At 49.7% G+C, this 14,280-nt stretch overlaps 1 long non-coding RNA gene across 1 annotated transcript; it reads left to right on the forward strand.

Moving 5' to 3' along the window:
• The first annotated feature begins 196 nt into the window (after positions 1–196).
• LOC144100204 (uncharacterized) lies at positions 197–3,822 on the forward strand. The gene is made up of 3 exons (XR_013307556.1): positions 197–1,342; positions 2,338–2,480; positions 3,662–3,822. It is a non-coding gene; the product is annotated as an uncharacterized LOC144100204 (long non-coding RNA).
• The last annotated feature ends 10,458 nt before the right edge of the window (positions 3,823–14,280 follow it).

A 14,280-nucleotide genomic window follows, 5' to 3' on the forward strand; every position in this document is an offset into this window, starting at 1 on the left:
TATATTCACGTAGGGATCCTGTTATAATGTATTCTCATGCTGCTGTCAAGTCATTGTAGGGTGCGTCGACCCCTTTCAAGCCTTCTCTGTGGATTTTTGTCGATGCACCCAACATCCCCAAGATGTTGAATAAATTGAATTGAATTGAATTTAATTATGGCAGGACAGCAAGTCCCAACCCAAGATGATTTCATGACAACCGGTTGACAAAATGATTAATTCAATCACGTACAGGATTTCCTGAATAACGACTCGAGCCGTGCATGTCGGTAACGGCTCAGTAGCCTGCGCGCTTTCGGTGCGCAGCGAGAAGCCAGAAAGTGGGGTCGTCACTTTTCGCAAGGAGCGACAAAAGGAGGCGTCCATGGCAGAAACAGCAGCACCGGTGTCGACAAGCGCGAGAACAGAAACACCCTCAGATTGGCGGCAGATAATTGAGGCCATAGACAATTCGCTTGTGGCGCAGTTCTCGCCTCAGGAACTGCGGCGTCTAGTTTTCATCTTGCGAAAGATTCGGGCGCCGGTGCGGGGGAGAAAGGGAGCGGCAACGAGGAAAAGGTGAGCACCGGGTGGAGAAGGGAGTGCGGTCAGGTGAAAGCGGGCGACTCTTTGGCGGCTCGGCTGGCGGTGAGTATTCACTGGGAGGAGGCCAGTAACCGGCATCTGGGGAGATTGGCGCACGACGACGGCAGAGCCGGGCCACGTGACCAGGCAGTCGGCAAGAGTAGCAAATAGGCCGACTATCACTAGTACGTCAGTGAATGCCCAATTGTCGAAGCGGTCGCAAAAAAGGCGTCGGAGCGTGAGGAACTTGAGGCACAGACGCTTGAGGTGGAGCGTAGGTTGGACGGTAGTTAGGCATCCGTGGCCGAGAGACGGCGGCACCGTAGGTCAGGGGTGCAGCGACAGGTGCGGGCGGCTGTGCGGGTGCGGGTGGAGGGACCGGTGGAAGGGCCTGAGCCACTTGTTCGCTGATGGCAGTGCGAAGGTAGTACTTCCAGCAGAGATCTATGAATGTCAAGCAGAGAATGCAATTATGCCTATGCGAACATTAACCCGTTATCGTTATCCCAAAAACTGCCATCCAGAAACTGCTAGTGGACAGAATTCGCGTTTTTTTTAAACTACGCAAATAGACAGTCATTTTTTTCTCAGTTGAATGGGCAGATTTTACTGCGTGTAGGCCCAAACATCCCCATCTATTCGAACGTAGAAAATAAGCTCGTTGTTATTCTCGCAGCGCTGTTAAGCCTGACAGGAGAGCATCTACGCCACCAGCGGAGAACGCGACCCCATCCGCTGGTAGCGGCACTAGGGCAACACCCAGCCGGATACGTCACAGGTTGGTAAATCTTTATGACGTCATTGATTCCACAAGGTTCCTGGGCTCCCCTGCAGTATTTCCGGTGTCGCACATATTGGTTTTCAATTTTTCTCACTATCTTTTGCGCGAAGAAAGTGCAGCCGTTGAAATATGAAGCAGCATTTAACGCGGAAGACAAAACACGGTTTGGTATTTGAGAATTGAGTGAAATATTTATCTAGCTTATGTGATTGAATCAATGCTTCCTATTTGCTGTACTCCTCCCGTTGTTGAGCAAGATAATCTGGTACTGAAGGGATGAGTAGAAGATCCAGCACACATCCCATTAGCTACAACTGAGTAGCATCAGTCAATTTAGCCAGCTCATTTCCTGTGCTTTCGTTGGGTTACATAATTGTCGCGGTGACAAAATTTTAATTCTTACCATGGCCAAACAGCCCGTGAACAACTGCGTACACCGGACGCAGGTTCAAGGAAGAAAGAAACATGAAGGATCTGGAACAAATATCGGCTGACTTGCGAGCGGCCCTATCAAAACGCACGACAGAATTTTCTGTTGCTCGACACAATTCTGTGTTGCGAGAAAAGCTTTTTTTTTTCGTGCATTGTGTTGTGCGACAGAGGTTCGTACCCTGGGTTACTTTGAACGACAATGGTGATTGTTGTAAGTTCTGTCGGATGACAGACACCTTTCGCGTACTTATCTTCATGGCGGTACCAGGTATTATTTCCCGCAGAGAATAACGATAGATATTAAAAAAGGAGTCCTGTTCTTTTTCGTCTATTGACTACACTAGAATTCTTGATAAAACTTTTGCAGACATTCATTACTGAGTCGTCGCGCATTGTTTTTCATTCTCCGAATCATTTCGAATCAATAAATCAATATATGAATCAATCAATAATCTTGCTAAATATTTTGTTCGGTTTCATAAAAATTTAATTATTCCATTTCTTTAATAGACTGCCATCGGAAGGTAATGAGTGTCCTCCTTACTCTCCCCTTCTCCCAGAGTCTCGAGCGCAAGGCTCCAGAGTTGGAAGAATCCATCGTTACTTGCGCCCAGTGTGGCCATCTGTCCAAGGGTTGGACCATCAAAGGCACCTGTCTCTGTCTTTGGCCTTTGGCGTAGACCTCCAAGGTCAAACAATTGCGGTACGTTTGTCTTTTACGTGCTTTCGCGATAGCGGCCGATGTTGTCACAGTAGATATACAACGAATTGCCCCTACAAGACGAGGATGTCTCTGCAAGCCATGCAGGCTTGCTTACGAGTTCACGGCACGGCACTGCAGTTTAGCCACATACGCTGTGCAACTCACTGTTTGCTTTGATGGTGTTCTGTTCTTCAGCCGTGGCTACACGATTCTGATGGAGGAGAAATGCTGGACGGGTTGTATATTTTAATTTCGGGTCCCATTGTAGAACCACAGATAGCCGGATATATTCAAAAGGCTTCCAATACGAAGAACCTCGTGGCCCACAGAGGGGCGTGAATATAGAAGTTCAGTGACCTCACTTGACTCCGCGTCTGTTCAGATGAATTAGGTTAATTATTAACTGCTTGCGCCTCGCGTAACATGAGCGACTTAGTGTGTTAGCTTGGCAACGTTTCGGTAAAATCAGTGTTGTGTGAAATTTTGTTACCAATTTATTCTGTTGTGGGGAAGCCGTCCGAGGGCTTAGTGAAATGCCTTACCGCATGTCGTGTGGCATGGAATAAAAATAAGTAATCGCTAGTTATTACGCTGCGGTAACGAGAGCAATAACGATACTGATAACGGCAACGAGAGCGTCTGGTTTTTGCGCTCAGTTTCTGGGAGGTTCAGAGCAAAGTCAAGGCATGCGAAGGATTTTAACTTTTCTTTTTGCGCCTCTCGAGCTGGCGATCACTATTGCTTAATTGTTTACTTGCCACCTTACTAGGTTGTTTTACGTGCAGGAATGAAATCAGTCTCCGTCGAACATAACATGACCTACCACGTGTAAAACGGAGCTATTTGAAATTTCCACCGAGTAAGGCGCACTATGTAGCACCGTTTCGCATCCAACATTTTGAGACAAAAATTTTAAATATTGAAGGTAATGATCAATTCTTCCTTTGTTTCTCGTTTTCCATCGCTCGCGTTTGGGAGCTTACAGCGAAAACCTTACTAGGAAAAAAATACGTCTGATATGCAGATACGATTTCTCTCTTTCCCGCTCAAAAATTCTCTTGTCCGGAATTGTTGCGTATAAGTAAGTATCGTATTTCAGTGCATTGTGTACCACGCTTTCACATGTGAAATTCTATTATTAGATCGTGACTAACCCAGGATCATGCTCTTTTTTCCTCTAGTCTCGGTGTTCAACTTAGAAGCCAGACCTGGAACCTGCCCCGACTTGTTTTTCCAGCAACAGCCCACCCCTCGATGTCTGGACTTGCTGCTGGCTCGGGAAGAAGTCCAAGCGATGTTGTAGCGCTGCAGCTACAACACTGCCTTAGCTACAGCACAAGGGGCTTCGGCCAAGCATACGCCAGCACAACATGTACGGGCCTTTTGCGTGGCAAGAAAGGGAAACAGGATGGTGAAAATAAAATATATAATATAAAATAAAGCTCCGGGCCTGGTTTGTGTAGTTACAACTGGAGATGCGCCACTTGCATTGAAGCTTTACATTCTTTACATTCATCATTTATCGCTCGCTTGTGAACTTACATTTACAAACATAAGCTTAGAGTTAAACGTGACAGCATTCCCTCGTGGTCGAGCACCCGTAGGTATAGATGGAAGGCGCAGAGTAAAAAGCCCTGCCCTAGTGGACTTCACCAGCTCCTTCACACAATTTTACGAGCAAAGGCCTGCTTTTAAATCGTAACCTTTACTACCACCTTCAGTGGCTTGTTCTGTGTGTTTCATATGGTCTTGAGAAGAGGAGAATCACGTGACGTCGCCGAACCTCAGCTGCGCCAAAACCGATAAACGGGGGCTTTAAAGCAAAGGACCATAACTAGGCACCCTGGGACAGTGGACACCTCAGTCGCGCTTTAAGCTACGTGGCGGTAGTGAGATTTCTGCGCTGCCTGTGTTGGCATGCAAAGCGTTGTAGCAGAAACCTTGCTTTGGCGTTGACAACGTTGCAGACTCCGATGATTTTGAGAAAAGGAAGATCACATAACCTGCTCCCTGGGTTTGTGGACGCCTGGCGATGGTGAGCGAGATGTGGGCGACATGCATTAGCGCTGAGAACGTTGTGGCAGACACGCTGCAATAAAGTCCGCAGCGTTCACTAGGTGAGCAACCTCTCGCGACCGACCCTTGAACTGCCACTGCCAGGGTGGCAGGGTGGGCGCGCTGCCTACCCAGTGTGCGGAACACACTGCCAGACGCCAAAACACGCCAAGCCGCATCTACTTGCCCGATACACCACAGCTTTCACTCTCTAACAATCACTAGTAGTTATGCATCACTCCGCAGTGCTCCTAGTATCCCCCGTGCGCTATGAAGAGGAACGGAGACCTCACACTCGCAGCGCTCCTCGTGGCTTCTGCGAGAAGTAGAAAACTTGTCCAAGGTTTTAAAAGCGTTAGCTCTTATCACGTTTCGAGATTTTGTGGGGTCTGCTACCACCCTTGATTACAGCTCCACCTGTGGCAGCAACTACTCATCATGTTTCGATATTTCGTGAGGTCTTTTGCCACCCTGAGATCAAAGCGCCATCTGTGGCTGCAACTAGAAAACAGCTAATCTCACATTAAGAATATCAGCGCTATCCACATTATCATTGCAGAAACAACCACCTGCCGCGTGCCAATGATGACGTCACAGTCCAATATGGTGGATATACGTGGAACTAAATGAGTATTACGTAAGTGAAAATGGCGGCATGCTTTCGGTTTCTCAATTTCAGGATAGCGGTCATTTAGTTGTGCCCGGTTCCTCACCAAAAAATATCCTAAAACGGGTAGGAAAACTGTCCCGTTACGGGACCGCTATGCATGTATACATTCGCTGCAGAAGAAAAGGAAAGTGCACGCTCCTGCCTACTGGCTCAAGCCGAGCCACGCTCGCTGCCGCGTGCTGAAAGTAGGAGAGTTAAAGAATAGGAGAGCAAAGATAGAAACGGCGCGCCCTGATGCCCGGGCCAATCCCGGAGGCAGTGCAATACCGGGCCGATCCGTGCCAGAGTGCTTCAAGGCGATCACTCCGCCATATTCCCCCACGGTAGCAAGGGTGCTGCTGTCGCGGGCCACTGAGCCGTCGGTGTACACGAGGAGATGGTCCTGGAGCTCCTCGTGTATGACGGCTCTGGCCAACTGCTGCACAGCACAGAGGGGTGTGCTCCGCTTTCCCGCAATGCCGACGATCTCTCGCTGTACCTCCGAGGCAGCAGGCCAGGGCATGCAGGAGCCGTAGGGGGGTGGGCCTTGTGTCAATTCCTCATACTCGAGCAGCGCCGCGCCCATTCGTGAGCGCGGGTGCGAGCGCATACGCTGCAGCAGCGAGCCGCCGTCAGGTGCGCGGTGAAGCCGGTCGATGTGATTCAATGCCCTGCGCGCTGCTTGGAGCTCAAGTGGCCACGCTCCTGCCTCGGCCAACGTTGCGGCGCACTGCGAATTTTTGGGCAGGCCTAGGCACACGTGCAGGGACTTGCGGTGCTGGAGCTCGAGTTTCTTCCAGCACTGCTTGCGCACCGTGACGAGCGGCAGCGCATAGGGCGGTGCTCTTCCGGGCGTAAAGAAAGTGCGATTGCGAGCATCACAAACTTTTTTTTTACGTCCGGAAGAGCACCGCCCTATGCGCTGCCGCTCGTCACGGTGCGCAAGCAGTGCTGGAAGAAACTCGAGCGATTGCGAGCATCAAGAAGACCCGCCGCGGTGGCTCAGTGGTTAGGGCGCTCGACTACTGATCCGGAGTTCCCGGATTCAAACCCGACCGCGGCGGCTGCGTTTTTATGGAGGAAAAACGCTAAGGCGCCTGTGTGCTGTGCGATGTCAGTGCACGTGAAAGATCCCCAGGTGGTCGAAATTATTCCGGAGCCCTCCTATACGGCACCTCTTCTCCCTTTCTTCTTTCACTCCCTCCTGTAGCCCTTCCCTTACGGCGCGGTTCAGGTGTCCAACGATATATGAGACAGATACTGCGCCATTTCCTTTCCCCCAAAACCAATTATTATTATTATTAATATTATTATCACGGACAACCCTACAGATTTTAAAATCCAATGAAGTGAAAAAATTGTTTTTTGAGGAAAGGAAATGACGCGGCAGTTGTCTCCCATATCTCGGTGGACACCCGAACCGCGCCGTATACGGGAAGAGATAAAGGAGGGACTAAGAGAAAAAAGGAAGAAAGAGGTATTATGGAGGAAAAACGCTAAGGCGCCCGTGTGCTGTGCGATGTCAGTACACGTTAAAGATCCCCAGGTGGTCGAAATTATGCCGGAGCCCTCCACTACGGCACCTTTTCTTCCTTTCTTCTTTCACTCCCTCCTTTATCCCTTCCCTTACGGCGCGGTTCAGGTGTCCAAATATATGTGAGACAGATACTGCGCCATTTCCTTTCCCCCCCCCAAAAAAAATTATTAGGTGCCGTAATGGAGGGCTCCGGAATAATTCCGACAACCTGGGGATCTACCTTTCTTCCTTCTTTCACTTCCTCCTTTATCCCTTCTCTTACGGCGCGGTTCAGGTGTCCAACGATATATGAGACAGATACTGCGCCGTTTACTTTCCCCCAAAGCAATTATTATTAATATTATTAATATTATATCATGTTCTTTCATCACTTGTATCCTAGCGTTCTTAAACTGGGTAGTGCAATCAAAGTCACGCGTAATCGAAAATCGTGGGGCACAAAATTAATGATGGGTCGACACGAAATCAAGCACCACACCCGATTTTCGCGTTCAGAAGCTGGATGGTTAAATTCGCATTAAGCGTTCCAAATTTCTCGCAGATTCATCGTTGTGCATAATAATGCCATTTTGCGCCATTGTAAAGCGGTCGAACGGGACCGCACTGGAAGGCGACGTGTAGGTACACCTCCACCTCAAGACGACGTCATGGTAGCTGTACTAAGGCCTTGTATCGAGCAGGTGTTGCCATGATCCTAGCGTAGTAGGTGCTTGGAGAGAAGGCGGTGAGGGATCCATATCTCTTCCGGATGACGTTGGCTGACGACGCTGGCCGCAGATGCACTGCACAGCAAGACATTGCCTCCTATAAGTAAGATCACAGATCTCATTGTCCAAACATGATACATTCGTCCGGCATTGAGGCATGCCGATGTAGACACCAACATTGAGCACTGAATGCCACTGACGCTGTCATCGTCATTCTTGTTAGAGGTGCTAACCATTCCTTGAACTTGGCCGTGCTGTTTGCGTCTCCTGAAAAAACACGCTTTGTGATGGTGTGTGACCAATGGGAGTGCCTGAGATGTGTGTGGGTATCAATGCTTCGAGTTGTACGACAGATGTGGTGTGACCATCGATTTGGAGCAATCGTACTGGGAGGAAGTGAATTAGTTAAGACGACAACGAAAAAGCAGCGTTCTTTGACCAGCTGTTGTTATGTGTGTTGCTACATTTTCGTTTGACGCTCATCTCCAAGGTGGAGATTCGAACGATGTATTGCAAGAAAAACAAAATTCAGCTTGCTTTCCGTTCATTTGTTGGTGTGGTGCCTGTTCACACTGTAAGAAATTTTCGAATGGCCTTTTTTAGTTTTTAAGAAAGGCAATAAATAGAATAAAGCTATTGGCTGCAGCATAGTTGACATCCAGGACATGCTGTATAGGTAGTTCAAAGGAAGGATGGGTTACGAGTCTGATGAAAGTTCAGCATTAGGAGGATACTTCTACTTCGTGTTAAAAAAATATTAGTTATCAGGAAATGAAAGACGCGGTAGCTGTCTGGCGTCTCAGTACCCACCTCAACAACACCATGAGGGAAGGGAAGATCAAAGGCCGTAGCGGTGCTTCGGTGGCTATGGCGCTCGTCTGCTCATCCGAAAGACGCGGGTTCGATCCCGGCCACGGTGACCGAATTTCGATGGAGGCGAAATTATAGAGGCCCATATATCGCGTGATGTCAATGCAAGTTAAAGAATGATGGAAGTCAATGAGAGAAAGAGGTGCCGTAGTCTATAGGGGGCACCAGAATAATTTCGACCACCTGGGGATCGTTAATGTGTATTTACGTAGCACAGCACACAGGTACCTTGTGAGTTTCACCTCCATCGAAACGCGGCCACCCCGTTCGCTGCGTCGGGTACGTGGCACGCAACACGGAGCCCTGCATTGGCTCGTGCCCTCCAGGTGGCGACAGCAGGCTATCACGTGATGGCCAGACTAGCGATCACGTGCACAGAGGTTATAAAAGGGAAGCGAACAGGACGAGTCTGCTGACGTGTGCAAGGAAGAGTGAGCTGCACCGCAACTGTCGCTGCGCCTCGCAGTAGCGAAGCGTTCGAAAATTCTCCGAAGCCTTCGCCCCTGGGTACAGCAGATTGGATTCAGCAGCGGATGATGCTTTTCGGCGGCGACCAGAGGTCCTTTCGGCATCAACCCATGCATCCTTCTCAAGATGTTCGAGATAGCGGGCGCCGTCGTCCACCACGAGGAAGCTCCACCTCCGGTAAGCGTTCCAAGAGGTCTACGCTAGGTTCGCCATTGTCCAGCGCTCAATGCCATCGGTGAGATTTCGGTGCTTAGCCATGGGCGATGGACTACTGCAACTTTCTGGAGTATTCGCAACGGGCAGAGAGAAAAAAAAGCACCAGTTCTGCCAACGTGTGCGTAGAACGCCATTCGGCTGCCATGTTTACATTGCTGTGGGGACGCTGGGTGGGGGTGGCAGTATGAAGTCTTCACGAGCGCCTTGGACGTAGCATCTTTGCGCTATTTTGACTGGACTCCTCTTGTGATTTCAGTGTCTCCGAATCCATCCAGTCTTCCGTCCTCAACAATCGCAAACGATATTTGTCGATCGCTGCTGGCCGTCGCCACGTCATCCTCTGGCGTCAAGGGGAGCTTTGGCGACCATCGCCTCCGCAAGCCTCCGGAAGGAACAAGAGCGTCTTGGACTTCCTTCACCGTAGGATCCGAGATTCCTGGTGGATTTTTCTCATGTTTCATGGTGAGTGGGATGCCCTCAATTATCGACAGACTGCAGACGTTTTCGAACTTGCATTTAGAAACGCCTCCGAGACGAACGCGTTCGTACTGTTTCTTTGTGTTGGTATTTTCAGGAAGGTTAAGAATGCCATCTGTTCTGCGCAGTATTCTTGCACCGACGCCGCATTGTTTTGTAGTTCGTTGCATCGTGCGCGCCTTCTTGATTAATGCTCTCTTTGGAGCCTTGCTCGACTGTTAGCTACCGGAGCCAAAAGCAGCGAGCGCCTCCGCGTCTGGGCCACGCCGGGCACACAGGGTTACGGAACGCTGTGAATGGGAAATGCTGAGTTGAGTTTGTTGATTCTGCCTCTGGTTTGGTCGCTGACTGCTATTTATTCAAGTTAGTGTTGCACCGCCTGGGTAGACCTGTAACAATACAGAAGGCGACGAAGCGTTGACCCGCCTTAGTGGCTCAGTGGTTAGAGCAGTCAGTGACTGGGTTGAAGGTCCCGTCTTCTATCTCGGCTCTGGCGACCGCGTTTTGAAGGCCAAATGCAAAATGCGTCCGTCTCTGGCCTTATACCCTTGGACTACGGCGTCCGTCGTACCCCATGTGGTTTGATCTATGGCGTCTTACGTCCGAGAGAGACTCGGGCAATGAAGGACGCCGTAATGGAGGGTGCCGGATAATTTCAACCACCTGGGGTTCTTTAACGTGCACTGACATCGCACAGTACACGGGTCTCTAGTATTCCCCATCCATTGAAATGCGACCGGGATCGAACCCGCGTATTTCGGGTCAGCAGCCGAGCACCATAACCACTGAGTCACGTGTGTCGGTTGTGGACGTTAAAAAAAGTGCAGACTTCTCATTTTTTGTTATTTTCTTCAGCACTACATTAACCGGCAGAGCGAGTCTTAACCTCTGATAAGGTAGTGCCGGAACCAGACATGAATAAAAAAGCGATCCTTGGGCCGAAACTTATGCCCCATTTTCAATGCTCAAAACTGTAAAATTGCAATTTTTTTTCATGCCTTAGCGCCGACAACAATGTGGCAGACACGTGGCACTGCAATCATAGGCCGCAGCGTTCACTGGGTGACTACACGTGAAAAAAAAATCAGCGAGAAAAGACGCAAGACCAGAGGAAGACGCGCACAGACTGTCTACTGTCTGTGTGCGTCTTCCTCTGGTCTTGCGTCTTTTCTCGCTGGTTTTTTTCACGTGAACATGTACCAACTCGCCCAACAATTCCCGTTTTTGAACTGGGTGACTAACCATTAATATAACGGCCATTAACGGTCAAGCATTATTATAACGGCCACCTGCCAGGTTGGCAGGGTGGGCGCGCTGTGCCTATGTACTGTGCGACACGCACTCAACTTTGACGCCAAGACGCGTCTACTGGCCCGATACTCAACACCTTTGGCTGTCTAGCCAGGTTGAGCAGTAATTAATAATATTAATTGCTTTTTGGTGGAAAGGAAATGGCGCAGTATCTGTCTCATATATCGTTGGACACCTGAACTGCGCCGTAAGAGAATGGATAAAGGAGGGAGTGAAAGAAGAGAGAGACAAATAGGTCCGTAGAGGAGGGCTCCGGAATAATTTCGACCAGCTGGGGATCTTTAACGTGCACTGACATCGCACAGCACACGGGCGTCTTAGCGTTTTGCCTCCATAAAAACGCAACCTCCGCGGTCGCGTTCGAACATGGGAACTCCGGATCAGTAGCCAAGCGGCCTAACTACTGAGCCACCCCGGCGGGTCAGTAATTAAACCGCAGCAAATTTCTTTCGCATGGCGCGGTTGAGGTGCCCACCGCCAAAGTTGAGTTATGCGCCTTTCCCTTCGTCAAATCGAGTTGAGGGTCTAGACCAATACAAGCAATGTTGGTCAAAACTGCAAATAAGGCGTGGCTGGAAAGTAGACTAATTTGCTTCAAGCAACCTTGCCCTGGACTGCGCCGGGAAGGACTGAAAGGGGCAGTCGAAAATGCCGAACGCTCTGAATCAGGCATGCGTCTCAGGTCGTGCCAGCGCTTTCAAGTCCCGTCCTGCACTCTACCCTCAAGCAACGTTACTGGCCGCGGCAGCCGCTTGTCAACCTTCGCGTTTTTTAAGGCGAAATCCTTGCTAGGCCCATTGCGACAAAAGCCAGTGGCGTGTCTTTTGTGTGGGGTACCGTATTTGTGTGTACTCGCACACGGTACAGAAAAATCCCAGCGATGACAAGAGCGTGACATCAAGCGGCCGTAGGACAAACACAGCCGCGTGCCGCAATTTTAGACGATCATATCAGTCTTATATAACCGCCACCGGCTGACCTCAATGCTGTGCTGGTATTTCCGACTACATTCGTTACAAAAAATGTGAGGAATCGTTCGTCTTGCAGCGTTCCAGTGGTGTCCTGCTATTTCTCGTGGCATATAGCTCACATGTTCTAGTCAAGATGGAGGCTAGCTTGCGAGAATGGTTCGAACCTGTCCTAAAAGGGCCGGTTGAGGTGCCTACCGGGATGCGAGAGTTAATGCGCCGTTTCCTTTCCTCAACACTAATTTTAATATTAAAATTGTGACTCGGCCGTTTATATTGCAGCGTTGCGGATGGTGTAATACGGTTTCTCCTTCCATATTGCATACGCCTCTCAGGTTGGAGGCTAGTCCGCGACAGGTGTTCGAACCACTCTCACCTTTGTGGATTGAGTGTTTGGAGGCGCGTCTCCCGTTCATTGCTCTGTGCGCAACCTGTATCGAGGTCTAACGCTCACGACTCCCTAATTCCTTACCTCTTCAGCCGTGTTTGAGGTGTCCACTGAGAGGCGAGAGAGTTAGTGCGCAATTTCCTTTCTTCAAAACCAATTTTAACAGTAAATTGTGAGGCAACAGTTTGTCGTACACCGCTGCGGTGTAGTGCCATAGGGTTTCTCGTTATATGTATACCATTCGCTTCTTATGTTGGGGGATTGTTCGCGACAGGAAGAAGGCCGAATAGGCACGTGAGCTTAGAGATGCGCAACCGCACAGTGGCCTGTGAAACGTGAAACGGGCCCGCAACTTCAGACCTCGAGGCCGTAAATGCCAGCCAGCTTTAGCTGATTACGGGGCTAGGCCGGGAAGCTTAAGTCCACTATTTTCTTTATTTGGTTATTTTCTTATATAACTATAAATCGGCCTTGTCTACTGGCAGAGGCGAGTGGCAGTGGGGTTGTTCTGTCAATCAATCGAAAGACGAAAGGAAAAAGACGCAAAATAGAGTTTAAAAGAAGCTAGAATTGGTGTAGTATTATGCAACTCTGATTTTACTAATATTTTCCGGTGTAAACGTTCACATTTAAAAAAGCCATTAGTATATGCGTTTGCATTTTGGCGTTTATCTAGCACTTGTGGCACGCAGGAGAACCTGATGCCAGAGGGGGCCTAGTATGTGCCCCTGACACATTCCTGCGCATTTTGTTAGAGCGCTAGGTCACAAGGCGAACTACCCCGGCCTAGATGGATTTGTAGCTGTCAGCATAAAGGATTTGGTCAAAATTGTTTTGTGGAAAGAAAATGGCGCAGTAACTCTCTCGCATCTCGGTGAACACCTCAAGAGCGCCACAAGAGAAGTGATAAAGGAGGGATTGAATGAAGAAAGGAAGAAAGAGGTGGTAATAATTTCGACCACCTGGGGACACTGACATAGCACAGCGCACAGGCGTCTATTGCGTTTCACTTCCGTTGAAACGCGGCTGCCGTTGTCGGGTTCGAACCCGGCTCAATAGCCGAACCCCTTCTAATCACAAAAGCCACCAGGTCGGGCATGAAGCAGTGCAAGACTGAATAGGGAAATTAGAGCCGTAGTGGTGGATGAATTTTGACTACCTAGCTTCATTTAAAGCGTACTGACATCTTAATGCACGTGAGTCTCTTTAAAGCGCTAGCTATTCCTGGCACGCTCGCCTGGATTCACGACGCCCGCGATCACGTGACCACGAGTGCAGCTGCGCGCATAAGGGCACAGAGAACAGCAGGGGAGGAGAAATTTCGTGCATGATATCCTTAACAACAGCGTGAGACGTAACTATACCTCGCAGCGAAATGCAGGTTTCAAAGGCTAAACAGTCGCATACGGCGCCTGAGGTGAGAGGATGGCCAGCTGCGCGGCGGGCCGACGTGGTAGGTCAGCCGAGCCTGGTGAAGAGACCCTGTGTGCTGTCGTGGGGAGTTCAGTCGCGGCGAGAACTCTGTTATTGAATAGAAAGAACGGGGTCGTACAGACAACTTTTCTAGGGACGCGACAGTCAAGCGATACGCAACAGTTTAGAAACGCGCTGCGTTTGGCTCCCGGCAAAGAGAATTCATTGCCAGGTCGTCCGTCACCGCATTCTTCTCTTGTGGCTTCACCGCAGTGCACGCGCATTGCTCCTCACGTGGCGCGCTCTGCTGTCGATTAAACAGTCTTTGTTGACAAGCTACGCAGTAAGTGTGACTGCAGCCAACCCTTCCGATTGAGTCTGCTCTTGACGTTGCCATTTCTTCGTTCATGAATTTAATACCGTGGGTTGCAAACGCCGAAGAGTCCGGCTACTTTCCTGAAAACGTGCAAAAACTTAACGAACACGTATCAGCCGGCTGACCGTTATCTCGTGGAAGCGCGAAACCATTTACGCCAATTTAGCTGCATATGTTATCTTTGTGCATCACCTTAGTCATGAGTGCCTAACTTCGATATATTGCCCAGAAGATGCAATACCAATAGCTTTTGCATTTTTCGCAGCAGACGGAGCCTTGCGACAATCGCTCGCGTGCCCAGTGTCCTTTCACGCAGAAGACGACGACGCGGCCAGTGGCGCCATCACCGTCTGTCAAGTCGTCCT

Source organism: Amblyomma americanum, chromosome 8 (genome assembly GCF_052857255.1).
Source record: "Amblyomma americanum isolate KBUSLIRL-KWMA chromosome 8, ASM5285725v1, whole genome shotgun sequence".
Lineage (NCBI taxonomy): Eukaryota > Metazoa > Arthropoda > Arachnida > Ixodida > Ixodidae > Amblyomma > Amblyomma americanum.